We start from the raw sequence: 8,298 nt of genomic DNA on the forward strand, positions 1-8,298 counted from the left end.
CTTTGCCTCTGAAGAGCAAATCCTGCAATATTAAGTATGGTGTGGAATCACTCTTTTAAGTCCACTTATGGATGATTGTGCTTAGCAAAGACCCAGTAATGCTAAAGTGTTCCAGTATGGGGAAAAAGCCATGATTCAAAAACTTTGAATCCATCCTCAATGTGGCATAGTTCAAAGTCCTTCCTATAAGCAATTTCCATGCTATTCAAATAACCTTTTTAAAAAGGTATGAAATTTCAAGGCAGCTTTTTTCCCCCAGGCACATTTGTCTTCAGTTTGATTGCATCCTTTAAAATAATCAATGGAGGAAAAACAATAAAATTGCAGATCCTCAGCAGACTTATTGTCTTGACATTCTATCTGACTTCTGATCTTAAAGACCCAGACTTGTTCTGAGAGTTTAGTTCAGAAACCAAATGCCAGAGAGTGAGAAAAGAGCCATTGCCAAGTAATAATTTACACAGAGAGGAAGATGACATAATGAGAGAACAGTTCGATATTGGGAGTCTAGTCATTAAATGGCTCAGAAGATGGCTTGATGAGGATAAATAAAGAATGCTGGTAGTTTAGATGACAAGACTCTGAAAAGAACATTGATAGCAACTAAAAATGGAAAGAGGAAAGGATGCTGAAGTTCTTGTTAAGCCTTCAAAACAGAATAAAGCAGCATGGATTTTTACATAGGTGGAGTTTGGTGTACAGGTGTCGCCCACCACACATATGCATAACTAAGTTTTGGCCAAATATCATATGAAATAGAAGTATTTATACCTATATGACTCTTTAGTTGGGATTTGTTAGTACAAATGTGGGATCTTTAAATAAGCAAGTTGAAGGCTTTGCAGATCAGAGAAAGTCTTTTTGCAGGGTGGCTGAGGGAATAGAGGTTTTCACAATCAACCACTAGGCAATTGTAGTCCCTGTTAAAGTTGCTGTGGTCCACGTTTCCCTTCTAACTGGATGGGGGCTCCAATAGGAATCCTCAAAGCTATCTAGCAGACATAGGGCCAAACAGATTCCTGTGGAGTTTTCCCTCTGAGCCTCTCCAATGGTCTCTGAATATGCTAGACTAGACATAAAGGTAAAGGTAAAGGTACCCATGCCCGTACGGGCCAGTCTTGCCAGACTCTAGGGTTGTGCGCTCATCTCACTCTATAGGCCGGGAGCCAGCGCTGTTCGAAGACACTTCCAGGTCACGTGGCCAGCATGACAAGCTGCATCTGGTGAGCCAGCGCAGCACACGGAACGCTGTTTACCTTCCCGCTGGTAAGCGGTCCCTATTTATCTACTTGCACCCGGGGGTGCTTTCGAACTGCAAGGTTGGCAGGCGCTGGGACCGAACGACGGGAGCGCACCCCGCTGCGGGGATTCGAACCGCCGACCATACGATCGGCAAGTCCTAGGTGCTGAGGTTTTACCCACAGCGCCACCCGCGTCCCTAGACTAGACATACTTTAGGTAAAAATGCCACAAAAGGCCACAATCAAGTGAGCAGGAAGATTGTGCTAAAGTGTGATACCCTTCTTCTTTCAGACTTCCTTGCTTCTTCCTCCTAGCCAGGTTGGCTAATGATGCTCCTAGTCATTATACTGACCAGACAGACATAAGACCTTCCTATATTCCTTTCTAATGTTGGCCCTTTTTGGCCATGAGCACAGAGGGAATGGGTACCTGGTAATAGACAATGTGGCACAAAAGTAGCAACGTGGCGCCATTGAGATGTTATTGCACTACCATTTCTATCAACCCCAGTCTGCATGGGCAGAGGCCAGGAATGATGGGAACTGTAGTCCAGCGTCATTTGTGGCATGTTTATCTCTTTGAGGGGACTCCCTCCTGCTTGCTTGGGGTTGAGCTTGTGAGGGAAAAATTGATAATTTTGATTTCTTTGGATGCTAGGCCCAAACACATATGTCCTGACACATCACTCCTAATAAGTAGGCTGCCAGTCATGTGCCCCTATTAATATTAGGGTGCATTCCCTAATTCCAGGTCTTAACCTGCTCTGCCTTCCTGAAAGCTTCCAAAGAAATACTCATAATGCATTGATAGCGGGTGCTACCACTAATAACATAAAAGCTACTTCACCCAGGACTTGACTGCTTCAAATCTAGATGGTAGTACCTCACAACCCAAGGTCAGGAAGCACTGAAACTTTTCTCCCTCTGGTGTTGCAAAACCATATAGCCAGTTGACATTCATATAGCCAGTTGACATTCATGCCACATACATCAATTGTTGACTACAGAATCAAGAAATGACTTCCAAGTGTGAGTGGACCATCTACCGCCACAGAGAGCCCTTTTGTATCACCTTGACAGTACAGCAAGGATATTCTTTACTTATCAAACATATCACTGCTTCATATCAGGATGAAACTTAAACTAGAACACATGGTCCACACTGAGAGGTTTAATTTTGTGGGTACCTCTCACAGCCATTGGTTATAATTGTCATTCTATAATGTTACTGGCAATTCAACAAATAAATGAAAAAAAGTTCTAGATATTTTTTTCCCAGATTGCCAGTCTATTTCCTCTCTAAGTTATCTCAGTTTTATGTCACTGTGGTAAATGTGTACCTTGGTTATGTTGTTAATATTACATTAAAGTGTACCAATTCTCATTTTGCTATAATATGTTCTAACATTCTCCCCCCCTTGGTACAATATGACAGAGATCAATTACAAAACCATTAAACATCAATTAGCGTCTTCGGAAACGATATACAAAATGATCTTGCAAAAGCTACCTTGTTATATGCCATTTGTATGTGGAAATGCTGGTTAAATGTTTAATGAACGTGTGGGGAAAGCAATTAGCAATTGCTCTGCTTATATAGTGTAGAGTAACAAATTCCATTAGGGTTTGTTTAGACTGCCAAAGCATAGAGGCTAGACATTTTTATGACTGAGTGACTGTGGTGATTGATGCCTTGGCTGGTGGAGGGGGGGGGCGGGGAGGTACATCTTGGGCTCTGTGTCCCCAACCCATCCCAATCCAACCAGAAATCTGTATTCTCTGTGGATATTATCAGGCAGTTTATTTTGAGCAGTGTGCCAGGAGTCCCATGACAGGCAGAGATGGATGAGGAGTGAGGAGAGAAGGATGCAATGGGGTGGGGGGCGCTGAGGCCAAGGAACAGAGGCTGGAGAAAATGGGTACTTCTCTCTCCTAGGATACAGCTTCTCTGGATGCAGAAGCAGGAGTTCTGCCTCCTCACTTCCCTCCTGACAAGAGGAGAGCTTCAGTGGAATGAAGGGAGGGTGTCAACTAACTGTTGGGGTGGAGGAACTGGAGCCAGAAGGGCAGTGGCAGACCTAGGTACCATGGTGTGAGGTGCCCTGTGTAAGGTCAAATTTTGCCCCCAGCCCTCTTGCTGCCTTCCCAAATCCTACTACACAAGCTGCCAGGCTTTGGAAAGGAGGCATAAGACCCTGACAAAGTCCTAGAGCCCCCCCCCCTCCTTCCCGAGCTGGGAAAACACTTACTAGGATTTGGGAAGGAGGTGGAAGGACTCTAGGACCCTGCCAGAGCCTCACACCTCCTTTCCAAAGCCCAGTGCCTCACTTACCGGGCTTGGAGATGGTGCTTTCTTGGCCCAGTGCCCAGTGCCCAGAATCCACCCCTGGGAAGGGGAGGGGACAACTTGGTCACCCAGGACTTGGTGGCACTCCTGTCACAGGGAACAGACCCATCCTCTCCAACATAGTGCATGCCTGCACACTCAACAGTATTGCAAGGCACAGGAGTCCCACAAGTGAGATCACCTTGCCTCACCTTTGAAAAGTTGGCAGGTGCCATTCCCCTGGGACAGCTCTGTTGCTTCCCTGCTGTTCAGAGTTTCTTGCCCTGATCTTGGACTCCTCAAACTTGGACCTCTGCTTCTAGCCCACCTAGTCTCACTTTTCCTGCTTCTTAGCCTGCTGTGACAGTATCACTCCCTGTTGCTGAGCCTATACCTTTCCTTTGCCTCAATAGAAGTTTTTTTCCTTATTGTCAAGTAAGAGCCTCTGTTGTGGTGGGAGCCAAGGCACAGTGCTTCAAGGTAAGATGAGGCCTCCAGAGAATCAGGATCTCTGAAGTATATCACTACTGAGGGTCTAGATTGAGTAGAAAACAAACAGCAGAGACACAGGTTGAGACAGGACACCAGGTCAGCCAATGTCTACGTTGTATTGTCCACATTGACTGGCAGTGGTTCTCCAGGATTTTAGACACGAATTTCTTTTCCCAGGCCTACCTGGAGATGCTGGGGATTGAACCTGGGATCATCCACATGCAAAACAGACATTGTGCCACTGAGCTGCAGCTCCTTCCCTCTAGGAGTGTGAGAATCAGTGCAGATCCCGAGAGTTATTTAATAGAATATTAAATAACATTTCAGACTCAATGGCCCCTGCAAAGCCCCTATCAACAATCAAATACAACAGTACATTAATAATACCCAAGTCCATACATATCAAAGTAACAAATATTAAATAAGTAATAGTAATTTATTTTTACGGTCAAAGACCAGTTTAGAAAAATAATAAATACAAGCATCTAAACGGACTACAGCAGCAGCAATAAATCACAGTGGCCAGAATACATAGGAATCAAAGTAAGCAGAGGTAGGCAAGAGCAATAGGAAGGAGGTAGTTAGAGGGTGGCAGGGTAGAAGTGTTGATAAGCTAAGCTAAACAGGTATTCAAAAGTGGACCAAGAAGTGACGGCATCAGAACCTATTTGGCCCAGAGGTTGTGCTCATGACTGATTTGGCAAAGCTCTAACCAAACAAATCCAGTTCAAAACTAGGATGGAATCTACACACATATAAAAACCATTCTGAAAATGCTTTTTTAAAAGCGTTTTTAAAAATACATTGAATTTTCCATAAGGCTCAGCATCGCCAGCTAGTGCCACATTGTATATTGCACTTAAAACAGACTTAAAACATTTTATTTGCAGCTGTATAGCTGAGTCCTAGGTATCTCTTGGAATTAGCTTTGTGCTTCAGTTAGATGTGTTGGTAACAAAGTCTCTGTTTTCTATGTTATACATATATGGGACTTGTTCATTATCCTTATAAGTTCCTAACACCACAGCAATTCTCCTGAGATGAGAACAGTGACAAGATAGGCACATTGGCGCTCAGGTAATACCCCAAAAGTTTGGTGGGGAGAGGATCATTATGCTTCATGTGTAGGCACAACCAAATTCACAGCCAGCCAATAGGGAAGAGAAAGGCTGATACAGGCAGGATGAGGATCCCAAGGTCCAGAGAGTGAAAGAAATGATCCCATTATCAGGGTAGAGTGCAGCCATTTTCTCACTATTGAATGACCTTGTGCAATAGGAAGCAACAGTACCAGGACATAGGCACTGGTGGCAGGAATAACATTTTTGTGCCTCATACAATGGAGTTTGTGCAGAGAACATCTATCATTGATTGATGCTGAACTAATGTTCACAGCCAATTTCAAATTCAACAGGTCTCATCAGTTTGCCTGATGCGAATTCAAATATGCATATTTGTCAAAGAAAGTACTGCCCAAGTTTGATTTGTGAATTAATTTTGCCATGAACTTCTAGTGTGATGAATTCCCTGGGTTTGTATGGCACAACGCTGTATCGGGAAATACATTACGATTATGTGGCTGGGAAAAAAGCCTACTTAAATGTCACCCAACCCAATCTCCTGTGCTGACACCAGATTTCTCATGCCAAAGATTTCTAACATTATTTGAGCACTAAATTCCATTTTGGAAATTTTGTAAGATCCCTCTCTCTCAAAATGCCATGCAACATTTATGAAGCAAGTAGGCTTGTGATTTCATTAAAGATTCAGCCTTAATAATTTAGCCAAAATTGCTGGCAGTGCAACAGGACTAGTACCTAGGTCCTTATAAAGTTTTCTGTTTTTACAATTATGATAGCCCCTCTTCCTCACATAATATCTTAAATTATATTAAAATAGAGGTAGACGAGCCTTTTCACCAAGTGATTTTCACCTAGGCAACTTAAACGTTGGGGAAACAAGAACAAAATGTTTAAATAGAAATACCTCTCACTATGGTGGATAAGACTGTGGCCTGGTGTCCTGAGTGCCGGCTTTGCTTGCTGCCCAGGTGCTAACAATTGATGGGCAATTACAAAGCCCTTCCTGCTCTCCTTTCTTGTGGTTCTTTATCTTTAAACTGGGCTTGGACTGAGTAGCCCTTCAAATGGAGAACTTCCACAAAGGGCTGTCCTCTCAAAGCCCTTCAGATAGAGGACTGTCTTCTGTAAAGTAGGAGGACACAGGAACATAGGAAGCTACCAGACCATTAATCTATACTCTGTATCATCTAAACTGACTGGCAGTGGCTCTCCAGGATTTCAGGCATGGGACCATGCCAGCCCTACCTGGAGATGGCAGGGCTTGAACCTGGAACCATGATGACCACATGCTGCACTCCTGAGCTATGGAGTGCATTCCCTACTTCCAGCATTAGCAACGATGCATTAGCAACGATGAGGGAGGGAGGTTTGGTTAATTTCATTGTACACAAGTTGTACATTGACAATAAAGGTATTATTATTATTATTATTATTATTATTATTATTATTATTTGTGGGTGCAAAAAAGGTGGCAGGCTTTCAATATATGAGAAAGGCTATTTCTGGAAACTTTGAGCACAAAGATGTCTGGGAGATGAAGTTTACCAGGCAGTTCACATCCTTACTAAGCTTTCCAGCTGAGGAGTCACCCTTCTCCCCCATTTGTTGTTGTTGTTTGGTCGTTTAGTCGTGTCCGACTCTTCATGACCCCATGGACCAGAGCACACTAGACTTCCACTGCCTCCCACAGTTTGGTCAAACTCATGTTAGTAGCTTTGAGAACACTGTCCAACCATCTCGTCCTCTGTCGTCCCCTTCTCCTTGTGCCCTCAATCTTTCCCAACAACAGGGTCTTTTCCAGGGAGTCTTCTCTTCCCATGAGGTGGCCAAAGTATTGGAGCCTCAGCTTCAGGATCTGTCCTTCCAGTGAGCACTCAGGGCTGATTTCCTTCAGAATGGATAGGTTTGATCTTCTTGCAGTCCATGGACTCTCAAGAATTTCCTCCAGCACCATACTTCCAAAGCATCAATTCTTTGGCGATCAGCCTTCTTTATGGTCCAGCTCTCACTTCCATACATCACTACTGGGAAAACCATAGCTTGAACTATACTGACCTTGGTGGGCAAGATGATGTCTCTGCTTTTTAAGATGCTGTCTATGTTTGTCATCGCTTTTCTCCCAAGAAGCAGGCGTCTTTTTATTTTATGACTGCTGTCACCATCTGCAGTGATCATGGAGCCCAAGAAAGTAAAATCTCACACTGCCTCCATTTCTTCCCCTTCTTGTTGCCAGGAGGTGATGGGACCAGTGGCCATGATCACAGTTTTTTTGATGCTGAGCTTCAGAACATATTTTGTGCTCTCTTCTTTTACCCTCATTAAGGGGTTCTTTAATTCTTCCTCACTTTCTGCCATCAAGGTTATATCATCTGCATGTTGTTGTTGTTGTTTAGTCGTTTAGTCGTGTCTGACTCTTCGTGACCCCATGGACCAGAGCATGCCAGGCATCTGCATACTTGGTCACAATTGTTTGTAGCCCACACACATTCAGGAGAACACCTCAGCTGCATCATTAACATTTTGAGAACTGGAGAAGCAAGTTTTGGTTGTGTATCTGCTTTTTAACAAGGGAAATATCATCATGTTCTTTGTTGAAAATATGGCCTCTGGTGGGGATTTTTTTGCCCTCAGGAGAAGCTTTTCTTTTTATTGTGCAAGTCTCAGAGGACTATAACTTGTGAATCATTGTTATTATTGTATAGTTACTAAAATACCCGAGCTCTGATCCTTCAGAGGAGCTCTGCATGCATTTTGTTTCCCAGGTCAGGGGTACAATATATATCTAAATACAGATATTGTTTATCACTGTTGTTTTCAGTGGAATATACATTCCAATGTGATTTGCCATCCACATTCTGACACAACTAATCATTGGCCTGAGACGCTTAAATGCACTCATACAGGGGAAATGGAGATAATATTTTGCTTTTATTTAATGGCTATAGCACAAAGTGGAACTTTCTTAGGTTGTTTGAGTGCTCAGAGAGCTGAGTTTGATAATTAAGTATCTTATCTGATAAATGGCAGCCTCACGATCCCAATAATGAGAGATGAAATGAAATGTTACTTGCTTTGACAGACAAAATGTGTTTATGAGTCCCAAGTCACATTTAAGCAGCCTGGGGCGGGCGGGCGGGGGAAACCATTACTGCAAATT

Source organism: Podarcis pityusensis (genome assembly GCF_964106645.2).
Source record: "Podarcis pityusensis genome assembly, chromosome: 6".
Taxonomy (NCBI): Eukaryota; Metazoa; Chordata; class Lepidosauria; order Squamata; family Lacertidae; genus Podarcis; species Podarcis pityusensis.